Genomic DNA, 11,972 nt, shown 5'->3' with positions numbered 1-11,972 from the left:
ACAAATGAACAAAGCAAACAAAAGGAAAATGAGCAACCACAACTCCAAATAACGTCCATGTTCAAAAAGGAGCAGGAAGAAGCATAAGCTTATTTAATCCCACCCCTTTTCCACTATCTAGTATCAATAGACTACAGAAATACCTCCTTGCAATTACATTATATGTTATGTGTAATTTTTTTTTTTTTTTTTTTTTTTAAATATATACACATATATGTTTCTATCTATCCATACATACGTATATACACACATACGCACATATACACATTTTCAATAACCCCATTAACACCTCAAGGATACACAGCCTACAATTATATATATATATCCATACCAACAAACCCGTGCATGCGCACACACATGAAAATATTAGACAAGAACACCCTATCAAATCTCTACCTTTTCCCTGTACCCTGTAAAAACCATATCCTTAAACCGCTTTTTAAACTGCGCCATGCTTGGACATTGCTTCATATCTTTACTTAGTCTGTTCCACAGCTTCACTCCACACACAGAGATGCAAAAACTTTTTAATGTTGTACGGATACGAGGATGTTTTAAATTTAATTCCCCCCTCAAATTGTATCCCCGTTCCCTTTTAGAAAACATTTTTAGAATATTGTCAGGAAGCAGGTTATTTATTGCTTTATATATAATTTGTGCTGTGAGAAAATGAACCAGATCTGTGAATTTTAGAATTTTTGATTTTAAGAATAGTGGATTTGTATGATCTCTGTAACCAGTTTTATGGATTATCCTTATGGCCCTTTTTTGTAATATAAAGATTGATGATAGCGAACATTTGTAAGTATTGCCCCAAACCTCTGCACAGTAATTCAAATACGGTGCAATCAGGGAACAATAGAGAATGTGGAGTGATTTGTGGTCCAGAATGTGTTTTACTTTACTCAAGATTGAGACACTTCTTGAAATTTTGTTATGTATATGATTTATATGAGACTTCCAGTTTAATTTATCATCTATAATCACACCAAGAAACTTATGTTCAAGTACTCTTTCAATTTCCACACCATCTACATGAATCTGCACTTGTGCATTTCTAAGGGAATTCCCAAATAAGATAATTTTAGTTTTACTTAGATTTAGCGATAGTTTGTTCCTGTTAAACCATTTTTTAATTTTGCACATTTCTGAAGTAATTGTATCCAGCAGCTCCTTTAGATTCCCCCCAGAACAAAAAATATTTGTGTCATCTGCAAATAATACTAATTTTAATATATCAGATGCCTTACAAATATCATTTATATAAATAATAAATAATTTTGGACCCAGTACAGAGCCTTGTGGAACACCACAAGCAATGTCCAAGCATGATGAGGAATGGACACCCAGCTTCACAAATTGTTTCCGGTCACTTAAATAATTTTTCACCCATTGCAGTACAACCCCCCTAATCCCATACCGTTCCAGTTTATTAATTAATATGTCATGATTGATTGTGTCGAATGCTTTCTTGAGATCCAGAAATACTCCAGCTGCATACTGTTTCTGATCTATGGCATTCGTAATCTCCTCAACTGATTCGATTAATGCCAGAGATGTTGATCTTTTTGATCTGAATCCATATTGACTGTCAGAGAGTAATTTATATTTATCTAAGAATTTGTCTAATCGTTTATTAAACAGGTTTTCTAGGATTTTGGAGAATTGTGGTAGTAAAGAAACAGGCCTGTAATTTGTGAAGTGGCGTCTATCCCCGGTTTTATACAGCGGCACAACTTTAGCTATTTTCATTTTGTTTGGCACTTTTCCCGTCTGAAATGATAAGTTGCAAATATATGTTAGAGGTCCTACAATTCCTTCAATGACCTTCTTGACGATTTTCATGTCAATATCATTACAATCAGTAGATGTTTTATATTTACACATGTGTACAATGTCAATTATTTCTTTTTCCTCCACTGATGTGAGGAACATTGAGTTAGGGTTCCTATCAATCAGGTTTTCACTACATTCTACTGATGGCAGTGACTCAGGAATTTGTTCTGCCAGTTTTGGTCCAATATTTACAAAATAATGATTAAAGCTGTTGACCTTATCAGCAGTGTTTTCCATAATATTGCCATTATCGATAAAGTATTGTGGATAACTTTGTTGTCCAGAATTATTTTTAATGATACCGTTTAAAACATCCCATATTCCTTTCATATTATGTTTATTGTTGTTCAATATTTTACTATAATACTCCTTTCTACATACACGTATAATATTGGTCAACTTATTTTTGTATTTTTTATATTTATTTTCAGCATCTTTTGTTCAAGGTTCAAGGTTCTTTATTTGTCACATCCATAGTTATACAAGTATAACACACAGTGAAATGTAGCCTGACACGCTCCTCGACATGTGCAAAAAAAAATTGGGGGGGGGGGGGGGGGGGGGGGTGTAGAGGAAGAACATTACATATAGTATATACATTGGGTGAATGTGCAGTAGTAGCAGCAAGCAGGTGAATTCTGTACATTAATATGAATAGACATCTGACTATTTTACAGGATAGACAATATAAACATATTTAAAATTAAAGGAATTGAAATGTACATTGTGCCTTGGTTTAGTGTCTGGAAGAGTCCTGTCTCAGTCAATTATAGATGATGTGAGAGGGCGGGTGTGTGTGTTTAGGGCACGGATGGCTTGGGGATAGAAGCTCCTCTTGAGTCTCTCTGTCCTTGCCCGGAAGATGCGGAACCTTCTACCAGATTGCAGAAGTTGGAACAGTTTGTTGCCAGGATGGGACGGGTCCTTCAGTATCTGCGCTGCTCTAGTCCGGCATCTCCTGGTGTAGGTGTCCTGAAGCGGGGGGAGAGCAATCCTGCAGCAGCGTTCTGCTGTACGGATCATTCTCTGGAGAGCTTTTTGGTCCTTCACACAGCTGTTCCCAAACCACGATGTCATGTTCTGTGTGAGGATGCTCTCCACAGCGCCTGTATAGAAAATCCTGAGGATCTTTGGAGAGACCCTGAACTTCCTCAGTTGTCGTAGGTGATACAGGCGCTGCCTAGCCTTTTTGGTCTGGACCTGAATGTGGGCAGCCCATGTCAGGTCTGAGGAGATGTGGACACCAAGATACTTGAAGGACTGCACCCTCCACTGGAGCTCCATTGATGATAATGGGCTTGTAGTCTCTGTGCTGACCCCTTCTGAAGTCCACCACCAGCTCCTTGGTCTTGCTGACGTTCAGCTGGAGGTGGTTGTCCTGGCACCACGATGCCAGATTCTTCACTTCATCCATGTAGGCCGCCTCATCGTTGTTGGAGATGGCACCCAACACCACTGTGTCGTCAGCAAACTTCACAATGGTGTTGGAGCCATGGGTGGCCACACAGTCTGAAGCGTAGAGGGAGTAGAGCAGTGGCGAGAGGACACATCCCTGAGGTGCTCCTGTGTTGATGGTGATGCTGTTGGAGAAGCACCTGCCCACCCTCACCACCTGAGTTCTGCCAGTGAGGAAGTCCAACACCCATGCACACAGACTGTTAAGTCCCAGATCCCTCAGCTTTGTGAACAGTCTGCAGGGCACTATTGTGTTAAATGCTGAACTGTAATCAACAAACAGCATTCGCACATAGTTACCCTGTTTCTTGTCCACGTGGCTGAGAGTGGTGTGTAGGACGTGGGCGATGGCATCCTCGGTGGATCTGTTGGATCTGTAGGCGAACTGCAGCGGATCTGTGGTGTCTGGGATGGAGGAGGAGATGATGTTCTTCAGCAGCCTCTCAAACACCTTCATTACTACTGAGGTCAGTGCAACTGGCCGGTAATCGTTCAGGGATGAGGGTTTGCTATTCTTGGGCACAGGGATGATGGTGGATCTTTTGAAGCATGTGGGGACCACAGACTTCGCCAGGGACTCGTTGGGACTTTTGCTAAAGCATATAGTTAGGGCTGGACCAGGTGACCCTGAATCCTCCCTTAGTTATGCTGCAATAGACGTAGGCTGCTGGGGGATTCCCATGATGCACTGGGTGTTTCTGCTTCACTTCACTCACTTTTTTCCCACTCACTATGTGTTTATACACCTCTCTCCAATTAATTAATTGTTATCTGTTATGTCTTTGTCCTGTCTTCCTCACCTCACTCACCTCACCCCGCCAAGTGCTTCCTGAGCCTGGATCTGTCAGAGATTTCTTCCTCTTAAAAGGGATTTTTTTCTTCCCACTGTCACCAAAGAGCTTGCTCAGAGAGGGTCATCTGATTTTCGTTTTGTTTTTCTGTTTTTCTGTATTGTTGTAGGGTCAACAATACTGTGAAAACAACAAAAAGTGCCCTGAGGCAACTGTTGTAATTTGGTGCTATAGATATAAAACTGAATTAAATTGAATTGAAAGCTGTCAGTTTATGATCACCAAAGTCTCCTGAGTCTATAAGTGACTGTTTCTTGAATCTGGTCTGCGCCCTACTCCTCAGTACACTAGACTTGTAGTCAAGACCGCCTAAACCAAGACCAAGACAAAGTCGACACAAGACCACAACAGAGACCGAGACGAAAAAGTCTTTTTGCGATGCACTCGCACAGCCCTCCTCACCGCTGTCTACTGTCTCACTCACTTACAGAGAGGACAGACGCACGCTCCACTTGACTGTCTCTCACCCGTTTTTCACATAATGATATTATCCTATATCCTCATATGTGATTGGCCACAATATGAAGGGATTGGAGCGTAGCTGAGCCACTGTGTGAGAGCTGAGCAGCGAAGGGAGAATAAGTGAGGAGCGGCTCTCGCTCAATGGGAGTCGATTCTTCTGATTCACTACAAAGCGCTCTGTAAGCACGGCTCTCAGAGCTGATGCCTTTGTGCATGACACATTATCGAATGCTACGTTGTGTGTCTGTTTACTCCAAATCTCCTGACCACTATGTCGATCTGACGAGACAGCAAGACCAAAACAAGACCAAGACCAAGTAAAGGTGGTGTTCCAACTCTACAGTACACCTGGAGGACCCTGGGCTGTTTACTGGAAAAAATAATCCAGTAGCAGGAGGCGTTCAGGCATCTCAGTTAGGCTGAAAAAGCATGTGTGTCAGTCAATATCAGCCTATCTGTTTCATGTTGAGGAAGAGGGATCTGACTGGCCTTAACTCACCCACTGGTGCTCCCTTGTGTCCAGGTATGCTTTCCTCCAGTCCATCCCTATGGGCTTAGCTGCTGACTTCTGCATTCCTCCCAGGGGTAAGCCCCAGACAGGCCAGCAGTGAAGCATGGTGGCGTAATCCCCAGAAGTCTTCCCCTCTACCGTGGGAATCAATATGACAGTATGTGTGTCATGGTCCTGAGTCTGACAACTCAGTGTTTTGTTTCTTTATATTACTCTGTGTTCTTGTTTATTCTGTTATGTCTTTGGTTTGCCATTGGTTAGGGTTTTGTTTTGTGCCTGCCTGCTCCCACTTCTCTGTGTTCCCTCTGTCTGTCCATGGTGTCACTGTGTCTGCTTGTGAGTCTGTCTGTTTAGTGCAGTGTCTTGTCTGGTTCTCTGTGTCTGTTAGGTTCCTGTTTTATTCTGAAGGTCCTTGTCTTCTGTGAGTGTGTCCGGTTTACGTTTGCCCTGCCTCGTCAGCTGTGATTTCTCCCAGGTGTGTTCCCCTCCTGTCTCCCATCCCCTGATTACTGCTGTGTGTATTTAAACCCTGTGTGTTCTCTTGCCTGTTGCTGGTTATGCGTTATTTGGTGTTTTCCAGTCTGCGGTTTTCTCTTTGTCTTCCTGTGAATTCTCCCTGCAAGTTACCCTCACTCATGTTCAGGTTTTGTTGTTTAAGTTTTAGTTTTTCCAGTTTAGGTTTTACTCAGTTCGGTTTTCGCCACCCTCGCCTTTGCTGTTTGTGCACGCTCCTTCAATAAAGCTTCCTCACCTCAGTTTTGCCACATCTTGGGTCCATACAGCTCGCCTCGCGAACCATGACAATATGTCCCTTACAGTCAAGTTAGCTTTCATAAGGATCCATATCCAATAAAAGTTTTATCCCAAGTGACTTTGTTCAGCTGCAATTTGGATTTGCTGCTTGTGATGGAGACCTGGCAGAAGGTGAGATCTTGTCACTCGCTGAACTTTGCTCAGCTGACTGTAACTTTCTTAGTACATAGTAGCAATATTTAAGAAAGACTAATGCCCGTCTGTCGAACACTGATCACATTACCAGTTTTGAACTGCAGTCAACTTCAGTGGGCATGGTCAATCCGCTTTTGATAGCTCGTTTCGGCACATTTTTAATCCTCTTTGATTTTAATATTCTCTTTTTGCTGTCCTGATAAACCCATGATAAATGAATGATTAAACTCTATGTACGAATGCACCTACTCAGAAGCCGGGCCATTCTTTAGACCAAGTGTCACCATCGAGTATTCAAGTGTATAATCTGAGCATGACTGATGGCTGTGTGTCAGACCACTTCCCTGTCATTTTTGATGCGCTGCTCCATCTTTTCCATACCAAACTGCTTTCTGCCTTTCTTGTCCACTGCGTGTTGCTTTGAATGGCTGATCCCAGGTGTTTGAACTCTTTCTGTGTCACTCTCTCTTTGGTGCATACTGGAGTTTGGTGATTGATTATTTTGAATAATTGTGTATGTTGCTGTTAGTGCTTTTTTTTTGTGTGGTGTTGGTATTTTTTCGTGGACTGGAAGAGGGAATGCCATCCTCTGTCCATCCCTTTCTTTGAAGCTTGGATTACAGTTTCATCCGGACACTATAGATTCAGTAGAGGCTGTTCTGTAAGGTGTGAGAGATGTAGGACATGCTAATCCGTCCCACACTTCCAGAACGAACTGGGTCATGGTGGTATTTTTAAGAGAGAAGTGATCTGTGGCTAAACTAGAATAGAATAGCCCTTTATTGCCATTGTACATATACAAAGGAATTGTGGGTGCTCCACACCAACTCTGCAGGTATAAAACATAAATATCAGACAGCAGGAACAAAAACTAACAAACAAGAGAAAGACACACATTAGAAGAACTGGCTGCAAAGTCTTTGGAAGTAGTCTAATGGACATGATCTGAGTAGAGTGTGTGTATGAGTGGCCTGAGTGATGATGGCGAGTGGCTGAGCAGCGGTGGGGTGTTGTGGGGGTCGTATTTGTTAACAGTCTGAAGTCTGAGGCGCCGTCCGGAGGGCAGCGGGTCAAACAGGTGGTGAGTGGCTGACTTAGTGATGTTTCCCTAATTAGCACTTTTCTGCAGGTCTCCCCACTTTCCCAGGGTTGGGGTGTTATGGTCACAGAGTCAGATTTTTCCTCGTTTATTCCCAATGAGGCACTGGAGTGGGAGCTGTAGCATTTTGGGAAGCTGGTGAGTGACTTTTGAACTGTGGGTCTGGGTTGTAGATGTAGATGAAAAATAGAAACATGTTCAGTCTTACAGGAGGCAGATTTTAAACTTTTTAAACTTCATTACAGACACTAGAAGTTTCCTTCAGAGTGAATCTCCAAAAGTTGATTCTGTTCATCTGGACGAAGCAGTTTCAGTGGGAGAAATGTTTCATCACTCATCCAAGTGACTTCTTCAGAAGAAGTCTGAAGAAGTCACTTGGATGAGTGATTCAAGCATGGACACAATGAAATGTTTTGAAGTGGGCTACTTATACCTCACAAGGCAGTCAAAAGGCCACCTGAGCCTGTGGCTGAGCCGGTGGAGGAGTCACCAGCAATATGATAAACACCTTTCCTGTTCCAGCCTCGGTCCATAGATTTAAGTTTTCTGACTCTTTCTTTACCAGTCTGTTTTACAGGCATGGCAGGTATTAAGGTTTCACAAAAACCTGGGGTGACACACACCCTGTAAAAAATATTTTGTTGGCTCAACTTAAAAAATTAAGGCAACAATTTCCACTCAGCTTTTTAAGTTACAAATTTTGCATATTATTAAGTAAATTCAGCAAGTAATTTTTAGGTTCGGCTAACTCAACTTGTTTAACAAACCAACATGATTTACCTTTGACCTCCAAAAGCACAATTAAGTTTATGCAACCTAATATTAATTTACAATTTCTGGTAAAATTAAGTTGAGAAATTATATTAGTTGAGTTACACCAACTAACTTTTTTACATACACCCTACTCACCATTATCCATGCCAATTAGTTTAGGTTTCTATAGTAACTTTTCTAAAATCACACAAACCCATTTCACTTATTCCAATTGATTATTTTATTACAAAATATTTTCAAAGTAATACACTTCTGTGTCAATACAACATAAATGAAATGTTACAGCAGCCTTTTAATTATAAATGACTAAGCAAAAAAAAAGTACTTCATGTACATTAACATTAACTTAAATTGGTATCAACTTGTTCAACTTGTCACAGAATCAAGGAAATGACAAAACATTTTAATCCAAAGCTAAGGTTATATGTATTACAAACTTTTCTCAAAACTACACTCATCTAGGACTGCATACAAAAACATAAGAGACATTACCTGTGGACTGGCTTTAAGCCCATCAAGTTCCAGAAATACCTTCTGGAATACCTCTAGAGTGTTCTTTACTTGTTTGGGGTAGCTCAGACTGAGAGCGTATATAAGCCCCATCATTAAGGCACACGCTCTGGGCACATCAAGGTCTTCCAGGACAGCTGCTCCTTCAATCACAATTTTAGCGACAGCTGGGAGAGACACTGCTGCTCGTCTGGTGACTACAATCTTTACCACTTCTTCTGGGAACTGTTGTTCACCATCCTGGCAAGTAGGTAGTTTAAATGGAAACATGTCAGCATTTTATGTGCCGTTTAAAAATAAAACACAAAAGAATGCGAGATTCACCTACCAGCTGTTCTCTGAAGAGATCCTCTTCCTTCTCTTTCAGATACACCTTCAGGCAACGGATTGCGACCTCTCTCTTCATTTCCACCGAACTCTGGAGAATAAAAAAAGCAAAACAAAACTTAAACTTACAGTTTATTAGGTGAAAAGTCAGAACTATTACATTTATGTGACTTGCATTGTGCTAAATATTGATTTTAAATATGTTTTTAAAAGAATTAAAGACTTAATCTTTGTAACTTCAATTTAAACTGTTACACACTGGCCTGCTTTAAATGCCCACTTTGCTAGCAGTAGGATAAGGTGAGTAAAAGTAAATGTAACCTAAATTTCATCAACAGCACAATTGTGCTTTTGATGAATAGGACCTGAATCAGAGAATGACATGAACTATAACTGTAACTGTAACAACTAATTCATCAATACACCTGCGAGGTACATTATATATACTTTCCAGTTTTAGTAGTAGGTGGGCTAAATGTTTCTCAATTAAATTAGGCAATTCCCCAATTTCTTCATCCTCTGCATTTGCTACATCTTCACACGATGGATTTTCATTATGTTCCTCAAGAGGATCATCTCCTGCATTCAAACGACTGACACACCTCTGTATCAGCTCAGGCTCGAAGTCATCCAATGAGTGAGGAGTGTGTTTTCGGTTCCTATGAGAAGCACATGTTCAAATGAGCAGTAACAATCCCAGTACAGGCAAGGTATAAACAGTCCACCATGGCTATGTTTAAGCCTGTAATGCTTTAAGAGCTCATTCCTTCTTGATGTTTCAAACTTGCAAATTTTGCAAGTCCAATGCATTTTGAAATTTACTGCAACCTTTTGTAATGCAAAGAATTATTGAAGCTTTTGAGTTAACAAGCTATTTTAAGTATAAAACCTTCTCTAAAACACTACAACAACACTACTACTACACTACACTGAAAAAGATGAATCATAAAGACTGAACAAAATTGAATTTTAAAATTTACATCTACAGACTGCAGTTTAAACTTGTAGTAAGGTGTCAAATCCGAATGTGTAAGAGAAATTTATTTTAAACTATTTAAATACCACTGTGGCCACAACCCCACACTTTACATTATGCTTACAATTACAGAAAGCAAATGCAAGTCGTATGCACGCGCACACACACACACACACACACACACAATATTGTTTTTGTTTTTTTTGCCAGGTCAACCATCTTTAACGTCAGGCACACTTCCCAGTCGAGCTTAGAACATCAACACAATTGATAGAAATACTTTTAGTCAGGGATAAATTCACCACATTTTACTCTGTCAGTAATTAGTTACCTCACCCAAGACCATCTTGTGGAAACACGAATTTACTCTGACACCATGATAAGAATGCAGGCAGCTACTGACCGGTTAATTTGAACATATACGGGTTCAAATTGAACATGCTCTGCTACATGGTCTATCAGCTAACCAAATGTACCCGGACAAGTGACATATTTTAATTGTATCTGTACTCTTTTATTTGTGAGGAACGTTTGCTAGCTAAAAGAAACGGCTAGCTAAACTTAAAAAAAACCCCAACAACAATTACAATTAAAACCATCAAATTTCAGTTTTTTTAAAGATGACATTTTAAAGTGTACAAATACAACTTGTAATTCATCTATTTAGAATTCAGTACTTACCTAACTCACCGAACACAGTCGAGGGCAAACACACCTCTTCTCCCACGAAGCCACAAGAATCCAGAAACTGTTGCGCACGATACGAACATATGCTACGGGGTTGCCCTCTGCTGTCTGAATGGTCTCAATTCAAACAGGAAGGATGTTGAAACTCATTTTTACATGTTACACAAACTTAATATTTTCTGTTGTTGATTGATGACAAAAGCATTTTATTCAATATACTCAAACATTTAGGTTAAGGAGCTGTTTTTTAATTTTTGTGTTGCACTGACTTTTAACATCGATTAGTCAACTCACTGAAACGTGTACATGTAGACAACTTACTGTTTTTTTAGCAGAAAAATGCTTTTTTGTTAAGTTCTACTGACAAACACAATGAATATTTTTTAGATTGCAGGATGTGGCTTTTTAAGGAGCCCCAGTTTCTCATTCCTCAAGTTCTTTCTTTTGGCAGCCTGAGGATGACACAAGTTGGCTGCATGACGCTAGGTCATCTTATGAAGACGTACATCTCTGATCAAGTAAGTCTTAAAATCAAGTCTAACCAACTGCTGGAGAAAGTAGTGGAGGAGGTCTGTGGAGGTCTGGAGTTCTTAGAGGATTTGTTGAAGATCGTAGAGTATCTGGTCAATGGGATGAAGAACATGACTGTGGTCTCTCCTGCTAGTGGCAGGATGAGGAAGATATCCTACTGTCTCTAAATACCCCAGAGGAGGGGGATTTTGAGACTGTGGGGACAAACAAAACACTTTATCATGTTTTTGTAAAGCTACTGAACACCACTCCCTAGTGGGAGTGAGAGTTTCAAGATGAATCATTTCTAGATCTTTGGTGAGTGTCACGGTGGATCAGCAGGAAGCTGAATCACCAGTGTTATTGTTTCTCTCCCTCTCTCTCTCTCTCATTGTGGGTTCCTGCCCTCGGCCCACACACCTGTGGAGAGTGAACATCTGCGCCTCCCTATCCCTGCCATTACTTAAGCTTAGGAAGGAAAGCTACTCATCGCTGGATCGTTGTATGACTCGCATCAATGTAGCCCCGGCTCTAAAGATCAATTCATAGCTCTTGTTGATTCTGTGCCCGAGTGTCAACATGCTTATTCTTGTGTATAGATTCCCTAGACCTGTCCATGTGTTTCCCAAGAGGATTTTTTGTGAGGGAGTGGAGAGCGGCTGGCGGTGAGCAGTGTGTGAACGAAGAGGAGCAAGAGTGTTTTTCCCGGTCTTCCCCACCTTGGATTTCCCGGAGCCCCTGACACTATTGTATATAGCACCGTGCCCTGCACTGTTGTACAAACACCTGGTGAAGCGTCAAATAAATTCTACTGTGTTGATTGAAAGTATCAGAGTCCCACCTTTGAGTCCCCAGTGAACCGTGACACTGAGGACTTAAATATTCAAATTCAAAATTTATTTGTATAACACATTTAAAAACAACAGACCAAAGTGCTTCACAATCGGTTAAAAACAAGAGAAAACAATAGAGAAATAAATATATATACATTAGAAACAAATACAGATAAATAAGAAGACAATGAAT

General features: G+C 40.6%; 1 long non-coding RNA gene across 1 annotated transcript; it reads left to right on the top strand.

Moving 5' to 3' along the window:
• Positions 1–5,680: 5,680 nt before the first annotated feature.
• On the top strand, positions 5,681–11,759 carry LOC112430357 (uncharacterized). The gene is made up of 4 exons (XR_013095806.1): positions 5,681–6,039; positions 10,888–10,954; positions 11,375–11,465; positions 11,546–11,759. It is a non-coding gene; the product is annotated as an uncharacterized LOC112430357 (long non-coding RNA).
• The last annotated feature ends 213 nt before the right edge of the window (positions 11,760–11,972 follow it).

This window comes from Maylandia zebra, linkage group LG23 (assembly GCF_041146795.1).
Source record: "Maylandia zebra isolate NMK-2024a linkage group LG23, Mzebra_GT3a, whole genome shotgun sequence".
NCBI lineage: Eukaryota > Metazoa > Chordata > Actinopteri > Cichliformes > Cichlidae > Maylandia > Maylandia zebra.
This window is presented reverse-complemented; position numbering and strand designations above follow the sequence as displayed.